The sequence below is a fragment of the Xenopus tropicalis genome, chromosome 1, assembly GCF_000004195.4.
Source record: "Xenopus tropicalis strain Nigerian chromosome 1, UCB_Xtro_10.0, whole genome shotgun sequence".
Lineage (NCBI taxonomy): Eukaryota > Metazoa > Chordata > Amphibia > Anura > Pipidae > Xenopus > Xenopus tropicalis.
This window is the reverse complement of record NC_030677.2, coordinates 203,409,097-203,426,313: the sequence shown is the minus strand read 5'-3', so window position 1 is coordinate 203,426,313 and position 17,217 is coordinate 203,409,097. Positions and strand designations below refer to the sequence as shown.

General features: G+C 42.2%; 1 long non-coding RNA gene across 1 annotated transcript; it reads right to left on the bottom strand.

Annotated features, from left to right (window-relative positions):
- Positions 1–325: 325 nt before the first annotated feature.
- Positions 326–2,250, bottom strand: LOC116408353. The gene is made up of 3 exons (XR_004220894.1): positions 2,178–2,250; positions 1,416–1,526; positions 326–446 (listed from the first exon to the last, which is right to left on the bottom strand). It is a non-coding gene; the product is annotated as an uncharacterized LOC116408353 (long non-coding RNA).
- Between the last annotated feature and the right edge of the window lie 14,967 nt (positions 2,251–17,217).

Sequence of the window (17,217 nt, the reverse complement as noted above, 5' to 3'; positions counted from 1 at the left end):
ATGTAAGAAAATATAGACCGTGGGTGTTGCTGGGCACCTATACTCACTATCTATATATATTGGGTACAACATACCCATTCCTTGCCAATAGTGCCCTTATATGGAATGGAATCTAGGAAGCCAGCACTGAAGGAGTGAATCAGGGGCCTCGGGTGGCGGTGAATTGCCAAAAGTGCACCAGGAGAGGGCGATGTTCCGCCTAATACTAGCAATAAATGCACAATCACTCCCCCCTTTGCTCATGACAAGTGGAGCTGCTCAATATGAAACCATTATTATTATAAACCAATCAGCCTTTTGCTTTTACTCTTCCAGCTTCCATGGATCGATGAACGTTTGTTGTTTATTGGTTGATATGGGTTACAGAACCAGCACGAAGCAGAACCGTAGCTCCTCCATTCAGGGTTTATCTTTGTTCTGCCCAACCAGGGCTGCTCTAAAATGACCTGCAAACGTAGAGAAAATTCCACATAATATTTATCTTTCTAACTACAGGTATGGGACCTGGTATCCAGAATGCTCTGGGCCCAGGGCTTTACGGATAAGGGATCTTTCCATAACTTGGATCTCCATACCTTAAGTCTACTAAAAGATCATTTAAACATCATTTAAACCCAATAGGATCGTTTAGCCTCCAATAAGGATTAATTATATCTTAGTTGGGATCAAGTACAGGTACTGTTTTATTATTACAGAGAAAAGGGAATCATTTAACCATTAAATAAACCCAATAGGGCTGTTCTGCCCCAATAAGGGGTAATTATATCTTAGTTGGGATCAAGTACAGGTACTGTTTTATTATTACAGAGAAAAGGGAATCATTTAACCATTAAATAAACCCAATAGGGGGTAATTATATCTTAGTTGGGATCAAGTACAGGTACTGTTTTATTATTACAGAGAAAAGGGAATCATTTAACCATGAAATAAACCCAATAGGACTGTTCTGCCCCCAATAAGGGGTAATTATATCTTAGTTGGGATCAAGTACAGGTACTGTTTTATTATTACAGAGAAAAGGGAATCATTTAACCATGAAATAAACCCAATAGGGCTGTTCTGCCCCAATAAGGGGTAATTATATCTTAGTTGGGATCAAGTACAGGTACTGTTTTATTATTACAGAGAAAAGGGAATCATTTAACCATGAAATAAACCCAATAGGGCTGTTCTGCCCCCAATAAGGGGTAATTATATCTTAGTTGGGATCAAGTACAGGTACTGTTTTATTATTGCAGAGAAAAAGGGAATCATTTTTAAAAATTAGAATTATTTTCTTATAATGGAGTCTGTGGGAGATGGCCTTTCCATAATTTGGAACTTTATGGATAATGGGTTTCTGGATAACAGAACCCATACCTGTACTTTCTAATGGAAATTTACCCTTTATATTATGCCATGTGGGGCCTGGGTACCTGGCAGGCTGGTCCCACTCAGGGTTACACTTTGCTGCTCTCAGTGATATTACGTTGGGCGCCCCGATGTTACGAGTGACCCCAGGTAGCGCAGGGACCCAGATCTGAAGGCTGGAAAGAGGTAGAAGAGGAACACAAATAATTAATATACTATTGAAAAATGAAGACCAACTGGAAAGGTGCAAAGAATAGGGCATTCTCTCACACACTAATAGGCAACTGGCCCTTTAAAGAGATGAACTGTAGTTGTGTTCCTTTTATACAGTGTGTGAGTGGTTTGTGTATCCCCTGAGGATCTATATAGCCTGGAACTGGGGCAACACATTAGCCCAGGGCGGCTGTAAGTAGCCCAGAGCTTCCCATTAGTGTTAGCCCCGTGGGGGGGTAATATCAGTAGCACATACAGATAATAACAGTGTCGGACTGGGCCCCCCTGGGCTCACTAACCCCCGAGTGACTGAATTATCTGCAGCAATAAAGTAACCCCTGAACTCCTTATGGCATGGGGTGGGGCCAGATATGTCATTCTGCCCTCCCTCCAACACAGTGGTACCAACCAGCTACACCTCCCATGGGTCTGTCCTCTCTGCCTCCCATCATGGTACATCAGCACCCCCTCTTTGTTCCCTCAGTCCACTAGCCCCCTCCCCCACCCTCCGACCCCCACCCCTAACCAACCCCCTCCCCCTTGCACCACTGCCCACCCCTCTCTCTGTCCCTACTTTCATTTGCACCAGGGCTGTACAGCTGCCGGGTATCTACCTTTGAGCAGCAGAGGATACTGGGAACTGTAGTTTAGCAACTGACATTCTGCACAACAAAGCCCATGCTTGCTCCGCCCCTTCTCTCTTCTTGAAACAGAAACAGGAAGCACCCGTAAGCTCGGCCCATTTAACTGCCAATAGGAAACATTGTCTCAGCCCTGAGGGCTTATTCCTGCTCTGTCACTTCCTGTGAGGTGTGGCCTCAGTCATTGCCATCAGGACATTTGCTGATTCAGTCAGAAACAGTGACACATATAGTATAAATAATAAAGCTGGTCAGCTCCAGAATGTGGGTTAGACCGAGCGTTGGCGATTCCTTTCTCTGTTCTGTGTACAAAAGGGCACCAGATCCCTGGGCCGTATAGGAAAGGGCATAGCTCTTCCTGAGCCATAGCGGAATTAACCCCAATGGTCCTTTACAAGTCACCAGTGATAATCCTCTAGCTTCCTCCAAGGGCTTTACTAACCAATATCTAACTTAATATCTAAATTATAGGAATATTATCATTAAGTCACCGAGGTGTTCCAGGACCATATAAAGACACAAGGCCAAATGCAGAGTGATTTTATAAAGGTCATGAAACTCCGAGGTGCAGGGTCGGACTGGGCCGCCGGGACACCAGGAAAAATCCCGGTGGGCCCCAGCCCTAGTGGGCCCCAGCAGCCCAGTCCGACCTTTGCCGGTGCTCCCCCTACTGACTGTTCCTCCCCGACGCGTTCAATTTAGGGGGGCCCCTGGGGGGGGGTTAGGGGACGCGGCTGGGGCACCTGCAGGGCCCCTGGGGCGGGAGCCCCGGTGGGCCCTGCACCCCCCAGTCTGACCCCCCAGTCTGACTTCTAATATCCTCATATTTTACAAAAGGGGGTACTTTATTTATAATAATACACAAGTTTTAGTGAGTCATGTGAAAGAAATTATAACTGATGACATCACTAAGCACCGTTTACAATACAATTTACAATTTGGTCCCATAGGGAAATGACCAAACTGTATATTATAAAAAGGTAAATATGGTTTTATAATGGACCCATATGCTTTAGAGGATCTAGGTGCCCAGGTCAGTGTCTATGACTCCATATCCATTGCAATCAATGATACACTCATGAATCATTATTCAGGGCTTGTTCTGCCCAATGCACTCTTTTATATTCATCGGCCAACCCCTGCCGCGGAGCTAGGAGCCAATAGGATCCATGCACTCGTTTTATTAACCTATTCATTACTGAAATCTTCAAGGAGATTCTGTGACTGACAGTACCCTTTGTATTTCAGTGCATTGGGCGCTGGCAGTTCTTGTTATTTGTCAGTAGATGGCGCCACACATATTCTTATTTGTACTCATTTATAGATTTACTGAAAATCTTCTCATTTATTTCTTGTCAAAAATTCGAATAAACAAATTTTCATGAATGTCTGACATCTACTAAAAAGTCTGAACTGAAAAAATTCAGGAAAAAATTGTAAAATTACGAATCTTTCTACTTGTCGCACCAAAATCTCTACTTTTTCTAATTGTCATGCAAGAAAATCTAAACTCCAAAAACAATTAAAGTTTTGAAGCAAAGAAGGATCTTTCAGGAAAGGGAAGGGACGGGACATCTGCCATTGACTTCTACATGATCTCGGCAAGTTTTACAAGGAGTATTTTCTGATTGGGAATTGTTGCAGTTTTGCTGCATAGTAAATCTTGGAAAATACTTTTTTTTTGGCAACTTTTAGAGCTAAAGAATCCGAATTGGAAAAAATAAATTCTGACTGTTAGTGAATGACCCCCTTAGTGTTGGAAGGATTCATATGAGCTTTGTGCAGGTAGGGGGCGCTGTGGGAGAGGAGAATCAAGCCTTTGCCTTCCTGGTATAATTTCTCTTGTATAATTTTTTTACATTCTGTCCCTGGGTCTGCCCTCCTTCCCAGTTAAAACTGAGCCTGCCCAGTGGGGGAGGAGCTACAGGGAGGGAGGGAAACCATTGTAGGCAGCAGCGTAAGGTATGTAATATTGTACTTCAGTTTGAACTTGTGCTAGTTCATAGATATTATGTTCTTTTGGATAATTAGGTAAACCTGCCCATCACTACTATGCAGCACCTCTGAGAGATTTGCAATAGGAAGAAACTGCTATAGCAGGGGTGGGCAAACTTTTTGGCTCACGGGCCACATTTACTTACCCCCGGGCCAGACCGGGCCAGGGTGGGCAGGGCCAGGCCAGCGTTACGCCCCCTTCGTCTGTTTAATTCCGGCCCGCCAATGACACCAAGTCTCGCGTGATGAGACTTGGCGTCGTCCGCGGGCCGGATTAAAAAGGCCAAGGGGCCGGATGTGGCCCGCGGGCCGTAGTTTGCCCACTCCTGTGCTATAGGCTATCACTTGCCTAAGATGTAGCAATAAGTGAATTTCTTCACCAGGCATGGATTCGCAGTGAATTTCGGCATATGGCCATTGGCGAATTGTTTCCCGAAACTTCCGCAAAAATTCACTGTAGAAAAATTTTTTGCACATCAAAAAAAAAAATCGCGGCTGCGTCAAATTGGGCGCGGTCACATCAGGCACGGTCGCATCAAAATGGGCACCACAAACGCTCAACAAACGCATTTGCGGATTTTTCCCCGTTTTGTGAATTTTACGGCAAAGCGAAATGGGACAGATTCACTCATCACTACGTAGATGCTATATATATATATATAGACAGTAAGCAAGTTTAAATGGAACTCACATTCAGCCTGAAATTGTAGGATAAAGCCACAAACATAACCAATGGGAGGATGTTCTGAACATGAAATAGTTACAGGCACCAATCATACCAAAGTGACTCCCATTGTCCCATATAGATTGTAAGCTCTACGGGGCACGGACCTCCTTTCTCTTGTGTCTTTATTGCAACTGTATCTTGTATTTATTAGTATTTATTGTTATACTTTGGAGCACATTTACTAACCCACGAACGGGCCGAATGCGTCCGATTGCATTTTTTTCATAATGAACGGTAATTTTGCGATTTTTTCGGCGTCTTTGCGATTTTTGCGTAAAAAAGCGTGTTTTTCGGCGTCTTTACGATTTTTTCGTAAAAACGCGAGTTTTTCGGCGTCTTTACGAAAGTTGAGCAAAGTCGCGATTTTTTCGTAGCGTTAAAACTTGCGCGAAACGTCGCGCCTTTTAAGTTTTAACACTACGAAAAAGGCGCAACTTTGCGCGCAAGTGTTAACGCTACGAAAACATCGCGACTTTGCGCAACTTTCGTAAAGACGCCGAAAAAATCGCGTTTTTACGCAAAAATCGTAAAGACGCCGAAAAACTCGCGTTTTTACGCAAAAATCGTAAAGACACAAAAAATATGAAAAAGTCGCAAAATGTTCGTTTCCAATCGGAATTTTTCCAATTCGGATTCGAAATCGTGTCTTAGTAAATCAGCCCCTTTGTATTTATCTATTATTATCTTATTAACCCCCTGTTTGTATTAATGTATTCTACTGTACAGCGCTGGGTACATAAGTAGCACTTTATAAATAAACATATACATACATACATACATACATTGTCGGTCCCCCAATGATATCGGCAGATACACAATACATGCGCAGATTTTATCCTTATCCGACCTAAGTTTTCTTACCTGTCTCATCTACTAAACTGCCAATCTCCATGGATTTATTTATCCATAACAACTAAAGGAACTGTCAGACTATAATCAGTTAAATGATAATTACAAAAACAGACCAGTTGGAAACAGGTACCATGGCCAATTGAGTCCATAAATTGATTTGAGATAAAGGGGACAATGAGGAAGGGAGAGATTACAACTGGCCAAGATTTATTAAACAATCGCTGATAAGGAATATGAGGGATCACAAACATCTGTTTTAAAAACGAGAAGTAAATGAGTTTTCCCATTGGGGGATATGATTTCTGGCCCAGCTGTAGGGACATGGCTGCCGACTCACCTCCCCTTTCACTTCACAGACAAAGAGAGAGGCTGATGCCCCACAGGGTGGATTCTTGGATGGTAGATAAGGGCAGGTTGAGAATCTGCCCCTATGCTTCAAAAAATCTGATTGTTGTGGTTCTACCCAGTTCCATTGCTTCAGCCCCGGGGCAGGAACACTAAGGGGCTTATTTACTAATTATTAGGGATGGACTAAATCCAGATTCTGCCTTTTTCAACAGGATTCGGATTTGGCCGAATCCACAGACCTGGCCAAACCGAATCTGAATCCTAAAAATCATGTGACTTTTTGTCACGTAAACACGTAAGTTGAAAATGTTTCCAAAATTTAACACTTCCAAAAACTAATTAGCCTATGTGCAAAAGTGGATTCGGTGCATCACTAGCAATTATTGATTTTTAATTTTAACTTTGATTTGAATTTATTTTTAAAAAACACTGCAACTTTTTCGAGATTTTACTATGCGTTTAAACTTCTTAAAATTGCCGAGTTAATGTAGAAATCAATGGCAGAGGTCCCTTCCTTTTCCTTGAACTTCTTTCTTTTGTCTCAAAACTTTACAGCTTTCGATCAGTTTTGTCCAAAAAGTCGACTTTTTTGAATTGTCACAGTGACGATTCGATAAAATTGCAATAGCAATTGCAACAGCAATTCAAAAAAGTTGCGTTTTTCATGACTTTTCTCGCAGTGACTTTTCCTTGTGACTTTTTTTCAGTGAATATTAGACATTCGGGAAAACAAGTTTAGTCAAATTTTAAAATAAAAACTCCAAAAAAAAAACTGAATCGAAAATAAAAAAAACCCCAGCATTAGTAAATGGCCCCCTGGGTGGAGTTTGGTGCAAAACTGCGTACGTGAGCGAAATTTCACATGTGAGCAGTTCAACGCCAATGTAAAAAAATGAATTCTCGGTATAACATCTTCCCTTTTATGATTTTTTTATGAAAATGTCCAAAAGGGGTGGTCCTGTGATGTAAAATGGCCTGGCCTTTTACGTGTTTGTGGGTGGAGCTACTACACCATCGGGCAAGGGAGAATCAGCTAGAAGGTGGTGTGAAAGAGGCATTGAGCAGGATGGAGGGGGAGTGGGGGGCAGAAACAGGGTGGATCAGGGGAGGGCCTGAGGCTGAACAACTAGGGATTAAACATTTACTGGCAAGTATAAATTTGCAATACTGGTATGGGATCCCTTATCCGGAAACCTGTTATCTAGAAAGCTCCAAATTACGGAAAGCCCCATAGACTCCATTTTAATCAAATAATTCAGAATTTTAAAACCGATTTCCTTTTTCTATGTAGAAATAAAACAGTACCTTGTAATTGATCCCAACTAAGATATAAATAATCCTTATTGGGGGGAGAACAGCCCTATTGGGTTTATTTAATGGTTAAATGATTCCCTTTTCTCTGTAATAATAAAACAGTACCTGTACTTGATCCCAACTAAGATATAATAACCCCTTATTGGGGCAGAACAGCCCTATTGGGTTTATTTAATGGTTAAATGATTCCCTTTTCTCTGTAATAATAAAACAGTACCTGTACTTGATCCCAACTAAGATATAATTACCCCTTATTGGGGGCAGAACAGCCCTATTGGGTTTATTTAATGGTTAAATGATTCCCTTTTCTCTGTAATAATAAAACAGTACCTGTACTTGATCCCAACTAAGATATAATTACCCCTTATTGGGGCAGAACAGCCCTATTGGGTTTATTTAATGGTTAAATGATTCCCTTTTCTCTGTAATAATAAAACAGTACCTGTACTTGATCCCAACTAAGATATAATTACCCCTTATTGGGGGCAAAACAATCCTAGTGGGTTTAATTAATGTTTTATTGATTTTTTAGTAGACTTAAGGTACAGTATTGAGATCCAATTGGGCCACGCCCACCTTTGTGGCCACGCCCCAATTAACACACCCCATTTTTTTCTAAAAATACTCCTTTTATAGTTGAAATGGCGGGATCAGATGCAAATGTGCTATACCCTCATACTGTACTCCCTAAGGAAAACAATATAGCAACTCCTACATATAAAATACAAATATAGAGAGAAGGCAGTCAGTTATAAGTGAGTTATAACTATGTATCAGCTTTGCCCCCCATACACAGTGCCCCACTGGCCCAATAGACAGTACCCCCCATACACAGTGCCCCCATAGACAGTACCCCCCATACACAGTACCCCCCATACGCAGTGCCCCCATAGACAGTACCCACCATTGCCCCCATAGAAAGTACCCCCATACACAATACCCCCATAGAAAGTGCCCCCAATTACCCCCATAGACAGTACCCCCCATACACAGTTCCCCCCAATTGCCCCCATAGACAGTACCCCATACACAGTGCCCCCTGAGACAGTACCCCCAAACACAGTGCCCCCAATTGCCCACATACACAGTACCCACAATTGCCCCCATACAAGCTCCTTCCTCATGGGCCCCTGCTCCTTGTCCAGCGGCGGCAGGCCCTTTTATAAGGTTGCGACCCGTGTGTACGTGTGACGTCAGTATGCACGTGGCGCAACCCTATAAAAGGGACTGTCACCGCCGCGCAAGAAACCGCATAAGTAGAGGAGCCGCAGAAGAAACCGGAGCGCTGGCTACAACCAGCGCATCCCGGTGTACTGGATAGTTACGTTAATGTCCCGCATTTCCGTAATCTATTACGGAAATGCGGGACATTCATGGAACTATCCGGGACAGCGGGATGCGCTATTAAAAGCGGGACAGTTAGGGGGTATGATAATGGGTCCTATACCTGTACAACTCTAGCCCTGGCTGGTCTTCTACTAGCCAGATGGCAACCCTAATACCCCTCATATACGCAGTTCTGGTGACTGCAGGCTGCACTGTATCCATGCACAAAGTCGTCCTTCTGCTCCATTTATACAGGCTTGCACCCCCCTTATGCACTTTGCACCTTGTGCGTCATAAATGGCCCTTTGTGCCCTTTCCTTAAGCTCTCACTGTAATGAACATGTAGCACCTCTTCCCTAAGCCAAAATCTACAGTGAGAGGTATGCAGTCTGGGGGAATTCTTTACTAATAAGGAAAAAAACAGCCATTAGTTCTATTTTAACACAGTTTACAGATGTACAGAACCTGCAATGGAATTTACTACTGTGGATGTTTGTGAAGGAGAAGAATAATATTAACAGGAGGAAGTTTACTTTACTGGGTTGTTGTTGGTTTTTTGTTACGTGGGGCGAGGTCCCGTAGCAACATATGAACTCTGCACACTAAGGCCACTTATACATGTACTGCTATTAGGGGCAGATTTATCAAAATGTGGGTTTAGAGCTTAATAACATAAAAATAGTGATAAGTGAATCTGTCCCGTTTCCCTGCACTCAAATTTAAAAAATTTGTGAAATGTGACTCCCGCAGGGCTTTTTTGACACATGTGACCACGGCTTATTTGACGTGACCACGAGTTCTTTCACATGATTGCGACTTATTTGACACAACTGTGACTTTTTTTTATGCAACCGTGACATTTTTGCTGCTACCGTGATGCAAATTTTTGTCGTGAAAACATTTGCCATTGGCAAAAGGCGGAATTTGGCAGCGAATCCATGCTTGGCAAAAAAAATTCGCTCCTCACTACGCAAAAACTCACCCACATGAGTGGGGATAAATACACTTCTAAAAATCCCATAGGAATGAATAGAACGTGTGTAAGTTTTTATGTATGAAGCTCTAAACTCACATTCTGATAAATCTGCCCCTTACTGTTCTTGGGTTCTTGTTTATCTCCTCCGCTTTTCTTGTACAGGCAACTTATGTGTCCATTAGAAATGTGTCCATTAGAGTTACCCTGGGTGGATATTTGCTGCCCCAGGTAAAGTACCACCAGGAAAAAAAGACACTGTCGGAGTCATAAGCAACAATTAAAGAGTCTGCAGCCACATGGGGCATCGTTACATAGTAAAGTTGGTTTGAAAAAAGACCAAAGTCCATCAAGTTCATTGTGAAGGAGATAGGGATCCGCTGTGATTGGCACTTGTTCTGCCAGGAGGCAAATGTGCTCCATAGGCTGCAGCAGAACCGTGTCACCAACTATGATTTGTGCCACAGACTCGAGGTAGAAACGGAATAACTATTGGTTAGAAGCAGTTCCCATACCTATCAATCCATCCAAGTTTGATGAGCATAAAAAAACATGGAAATTAAGAATGTTACATGGGGAAGCTTTTTGTTCATTTGACCTTCATGGTGACTGCATAGAGGGACATCTCCCAACATGGACATTACCAAGGGAGAGGAGGCCACAGGATATATTACATGAAGCAGGGGCAGGAGCTGAGGCAGCAGGACCAGCAGAACCGGTGTCTGGCTACCCATCTGAAACCCTCTAGTGACTGATACCCACCCCATCCACAGGTACAGCCGATGGTCTATTGGGCGTCAGCGTGTTTGACACCACAATCAGGAGCTGATATTGGTCCCTTAGACTGATTCGGCAGCTTATCGGCCCATGTATGGGCACTAGTGATGGGCCTGCCCGACCGACATCTGGCCTGAAATCGGCCAGATATCGATCGGGCAGGTTTAAAATTTTAGTCGGATCGGGGACTGCGCCTATACCCATTGTTCTAATTTGCTCGTTTGGCCCCAGGGCCCGTAGGTGGGGATTTCGGGAGAAAATCTGCTTGCTTGGCGACCTTACCAAGCAAATGGATCTTAGCGTGTATGGCCACCTTTACTTGTGCTTGGGATACAATTTATCTTGGGGCCTCCACACAGACAGAGCAAGGTACTGAGATTGTATCCAGTGGATACTCAGCATTATGTCTGTACCAATCAGTAGTTTCGGACTGGCCCAGCAGGAGATCCTGTTGGGCCCTGATAACTGCCCGGAAGCCAGTCACCAACTTGGAATGATAAACATGAAATTAAAGATGGCCATGCATTCCACAATGAAACACACAGCCATCTTTAATTTTTTCACTAAAGGTTCGGCCATATTGACAGCGGGGAGTAAGTAGCAAAGGAGGAGGAGTGTTGTACAGAGAGGGGGAAATGGGGCCAACAGGGGAGGGGGATTTCTAAGTGTTGACCCGGTGGTAGGTCCTTTACTGGGTTATTCATTGGACCCCCCGGGTATCCCAGTCCAACTGTGCCAATCAGCACCCTGTTCTGTGTGAGTGAAATAGTATGTAGCACCCTGTGTCAGTATTATCTATAGTAAGAGACAGACAGTCTGGGGAATTTCCTTGCTAATAAGGAAAAAACAAACTAATTGTTCTATTTTAAGCACAGAAAATATTCCTTAGAGCAGTACGGCCCCTGCTGAATGATTTACTGGCACGGCTGCCTGTGCAGGTTTTACTGTAACTCTCACACAAGGAAGTCGTTGGAATGTTTGTGGGTATTTTAGTGCAGAGGTAAGATGCATGGACAGATCTTAATGTTCTAGCTGAGTCTTTGTTTAAAATGATTTTTTATATGCTTTTATCTGCCCCATAAATCAGTGACGTACAAACACCTGAATGAGCAATAAAACTGGGTTCAAATGTGAAAACTATAACAAGTACGTCATAACCATCCAGTATCAGTCCCTTACAATACAAATAAAGTTAACGTAAAATGACATATAGTCCCAGCCAACCCCAGCCTCTCTCAATGTCTAACCCAATTTAGTCAGTTTCCAAGATAAATACAGGTATCGGACCCCTTATCCGGAAACCCATTATCCAGAAAGCTCCGAATTACGGAATGCCCGTCTACCATAGACTCCATTTTAATCAAATAATTCAGAATTTTAAAACTGATTTTCTTTTTCTATTTAGAAATAAAACAGAACCTTGTAATTGATTCCAACTAAGATATAATTACTCTTTATTGGATGCAAAACACTCCTATTGGGTTTAATTTATGTTTTATTGATTTTTTAGTAGACTTAAGGTATGGAGATCCAAATTACGGAAAGACCCCTTATCCGGAATACCCTTGGTCCCCAGCATTCTGGATAATGGGTCCTATACCTGTACCATATTCAGCTCCTCGGACATTTACCATATCTTGTTCACCTTTGAGTTAACTTTTAGTATGATGTAGAGAGTGCTATTCTGAAAAAATTTGCAATTGGTCTTCATTTTTTGTTACTGTAAGTTAATTATTTTACTTTTTTGTTCTGCAGCTCGCCAGTTTGGAATTTTAGCTGTTATCTGGTTGCTAGGGTCCATTTTACCTTAGTAACCAGGGAGTGGTTTGAGAGATTGACTGGTATATGAATAGTAGGGGCTGAATAGAAAAATAAGTAAGAAAAAGTAACAATAACAATAAAATTGGAGCCTCACAGAGCAATAGGTTTTTGGCTGCCGGGGTCAGTGACCCCCATTTGAGAGCTGGAAAGAGGCAGAAGAAGAAGGCAAATAATTCAAACACTATAAAAGATTAAAAAATTAAGATTAAAACATTCAAAATGCGCTTAAGTATACAGTTGCTTCGTTGCTGAAACTATAACCGCTAATTTCCTATCTTGTGTTGGAATTTTTCAAATATTGCCCTTGTAGATATGCCAATTTGTCACGCTTTGCCAGGCTTATTTCAAGCTTTAATTATTTCAGACTCAAAGTTGTGGTCTGGCTCGTGCACACCTGCGCTAACTTTCTCCTGTCTCCCCTTAGGCTGATGCCAGACGAGGCGTTTTTACACTGCGTATTTTCTAATTCTCTCGGCGGCTGAAAAACGCACAATATCATCTCGATGGAATACACACTATGCGTAAATAAGCTAGAAAACGCGTTACGACTGACTTTTCATGCGTTTGCCGAAATACGCCAGTATTTGCACAGCAACCTATTCCTATGTATACACAAAGGCAGCTGCCAGACCTTGCGGAAATACGCTGCGTTTTTTACTATTTTGCACTATTAGCACCATGGGAAACGGGATTTGCTACGTCACCAGTACTAGGCTGAAAAATGCCATAGTCAGGGGCTGTGTGGCTTGTGCGGCGTTTTTAGGCTGAGAAAATATGCAGCGTAAAAACGCCACGTGTGGCATCAGCCTTACATAATTACTGCACGAGCCTCACCCCTTGTACGCTAACGAGGCTACCCTTTAGGGCGTTCCCCCCACGGACATGTGTGCATTTATATATACTCAGCTTGAGGATAAGGAATTAATTTTGAGTTTCCCTACGGCATACAAACCTCCCTCTGTAATTAAAAGTGTAAATAAATCAAATTGACTCTTGGACGTCGAACGCCCCCCCCTCTTCTTTTAATCATGTTCTGAAATTGACTACGGATTAATCAATCATGTGAATGTATGAACTCAGGAACGTATATATATATATACACATCTAGAGAACTCTTTTTAACTTTTTTGACCACTAAGTGACAATTATTGATTTCTACTTATACTTTCCTTATTTTATACCAATATGATTTAAAAGTTAGGTTTTAAATAATTAGACAAAGCACAAAAACGTTTTCTCCTTTGATGTTTATTAGGATCTATGGGTGGTAGACACCTTGTGCTAGTCTGACTTGATCGATTGAATAGGTGTTTGGGTACCCTTTTAGCTCTTTTTCTTGTAAATAAGTTTTACAATAAAGAAGGACTTTATCTCAAACATATAGAGCCATAAACAATATTCACTAAGTGTGGGTTTATGCTCCATTTCTTGTGTATTTTCAATCTTGGGGTACGCCTATGAGCCTCGCCCAGCTCATCACTCAGGAATACTGCTTTGTTGAGTTCTAGAGTGCAAGAAACATCCAGTCAGAGGGCAAATTATGGCTTGTGTCTGTTTAATTAATAGGATGGCAATTATGTAGAAAATTATATTTACAGCAGGGATCCCCAGCCTTTCTTACTCTGGAGCCACAGTCAAATGTAAAAAGACTTGGGGAGCAACACAAGCACCATAAAAGTTCATGGAGGAGCCAAATAAGGGCTGTGATTGGCTATTAGGTGCCTCTATGCACTCTATCAGCTTACAGGGGCTTTATTTGGTAGGTTTTTATTCAACCAAAACTTGCCCCCAAGTCAGGAATTCAAAAATAACTCCCTGGTTTGGGGGCACTGAGAGCAACACCCAAGGGGTTGGGGAGCAACATGTTGCCCCAGAGCCACTGGTTGGGGATCACTGATCTACACAATAGATAGGAATCACAATAAAGAGATCTCTTGTTAAGAAGACACACGATAGTTGCAGACACCCAGTTGCCAGGTTTGGGAGAGCTCTTAAAGGGGAACTCTGGCTTCTGAAACAAATTTGTTAAAGAGCCCCACACAACACAAAAACCCCTAATATACCTATCACTGTAATCTGTTTCTTCAAAAAGTAGGAATAAATACCATTTTTATATGCTGAAATCCAGCTGCAAAACTGTTCTTCTCTTTCTGCATCATTTGAAATCCTGGCAGGGGAGGAGGGACTAAAACACTGATGTTACAAATTGTAACAACTTCTCCACATCTTACAGACAGCATGCAGGAACTACATAACCCACAATGCACTGCACTGGGATGTTCCTTTCCTTATTGACATCACGTGTGCAGCAGGGGATTGTGGGATTGGGAGGAGGCAGGCTGAAGCACGGCCGCTATTGCAGTATGAGAAACAAACAGTGGTTCAAATTCATTTTTACATCCGTGTATGAGCCCTAATAATAATAATATAGCCTAGGCACATTCCCACCCCTCCCGGCTCCCAGGCCCCATACAATTGAATTGCTACTATACATCAGTGATTGATGTGGCCAATTGTACATGAGAAGCTGAGCCGTCCCATTACCCAGACCTTCTTCCTGTTAGGCAGGTTTGTGACAGTTACATTGTTGTGACCAATAATCTATCTATTGAGGAGCTGCAGTGATGGGTAGAAGAATGTACACGTCTGGCACCTGTTTTCCAGAATGCTCGAGACCTGGGTTTTTCTGGATAAAGGGTCTTTCCATAATGTGGATCTCCATCCCTTTACTAAAACTCTAACATCTCATTTTTTTTATTTTTAAAAATTGAAATAAACTTATTTCCAGGAACGTCTAACATTTACGCGAAAGTCGGAACTGAAAAAGTCTGCGCGGGAAGTGCGACTTTTTTTCAAAAACCTCAACTTTTTTCAATTGTTGCACAAAAAAAAAAAAACAGCATTAAAAATCTGAAAACTGAAGCAAAAGAAGGATCCTCCAGGGAAGGGAACATAAGAAAAGAAGAACCAATTATATTGTACGCTATGGGGCACATTTACTAATCCATGAACGTCCGAAAAGCGTCCGAATGCGTTTTTTTCGTAATGATCGGTATTTTGCGATTTTTTCGTAAATTGTCGCGACTATTTCGTAGCTGTTACGACTTTTTTGTAAATTGTCGCAACTTTTGCGTAGCGTTACGACTTGCGCGAATTGTCGCAACTTTTTCGTAGCCGCCGCGCCGAGTACGAAAGTTTCGGATTCATACGAAAAAGTAGCGACAATTTACTAAAAGGTTGTAACGGCGACGAAAAAGTCGCAAAATGTTAGTTTCCAATCCGAATTTTTCCCATTCGGATTCGTGGATTAGTAAATGTGCCCCTATGGGGGGTATTTACTAAAGATCGAATTTGGGTTTTTTTGCATCTATTTTTGGTTCATGTTTTTGTTTTAAAAGGCTGTTTTAATAACTTGGCATTTTAGGGAAAATGAGTTTAGCCGAAAACCTGTGAGACCACAAAAATGAGAATGTTCATAAATCGTTCATCCCAAATTACTCTGGGTCCCATCTTTACTCGGTATTGTTGCCGATATGTGTCTCGATATTGTCATCTCTCCCAGTGGCCCCTTAGGGACATCAGGGTTATATAATAAGAGACACATAGGGGAATATTTATTTGTGTAAAATACGGCAGATTTTACACCGTTATGTTACGTAAGTTCTGGTGGAAGAAAAAATGTGTAAAAAAAATTATGCCGATTTTACACCGTTTTTTACACAGCAAAGCCTGGCTATGTGAATTATAATAAATATGCCCTTTAGTTTGCCCAGCAGCAGTAACCCATAGCAACCAATCAGCAGGTAGCATTTACTGGTCACCTGTTTATAAGCATACAGCTTATTGGTTGCTATGGGTTACTGCTCCTGGGCAAACTTAGTTCCTTTAATTGTATAAAGTATGGGGAATTGTGTCCCAGCTATACCAGATGTTATCATGCCATTCTATTGTGGCATTTTTTACTGCTGTCAAATATTCCAGCCTTTGACATGTTGGATCCTATTTAGTAATTGCAGTTCGGAGGGGGCTAAAGCACATTTCCAAAGTTTTCCTATTTACCCTCTAGCCACGTGAGCCAGCCAGCCTCCAATCCGCCCCTTCCCGCCTCCTATCCCCTCTCCCACCTCCCTCTCTAGTCTGCCCCTCTCACCCACCAAAGTCATGTCCATCCTCATTTATATATTGATCCAGGGACTGGTCCGATTGCCATCTTGGAGTCAGGAAGGAATTTTTTCCCCTCTGCGGCAAATTAGAGAGGCTCCAGATGGGGTTTTTTGCCTTCCTCTGGATCAACTAGTAGTTAGGCAGGTTATATATAGGCATTATGGTTGAACTTGATGGACGTATGTCTTTTTTCAACCCAACTTACTATGTATATAACAACTCCGCCCCTGACATCCCAGACCCACCCCCTCATGGGCCCACTCCTGCTCTGGCTGGTAAAAAGACTGAAGAAAGGTGGCAACCCTACTAATGAGGTATAGAGGAAAGGAGCATGAGGAGTCATAAACTGGACTCAAGTTGCAGCGCACTGGGGTAATATGAAAAACCGCTGCATTGTGTGTAACAAAATGGCAATTTGCATGCATGTTACATTAGCAAATAAGCCCCAGTAATAACATAACTGTAGGCACATACCCTTCCTTAAGCCTTTCCTATACATATGAGTTACTACTATACATTAATGATTGATGTGGACAAATAGACATAAAGCAGTGTGGAATATCCCATTTCTAAGGCATTCTTCCTGTAAGACGGGTTTGTTATATGGTTGTGACTTATAACCCATCTATTGAGGAACTGCAGTCATGGGAAGAATACGCAATCACTTTTGACAAGTGGTATTTTTATTGATCTCATTGTTACAATTTTGCTTCCCA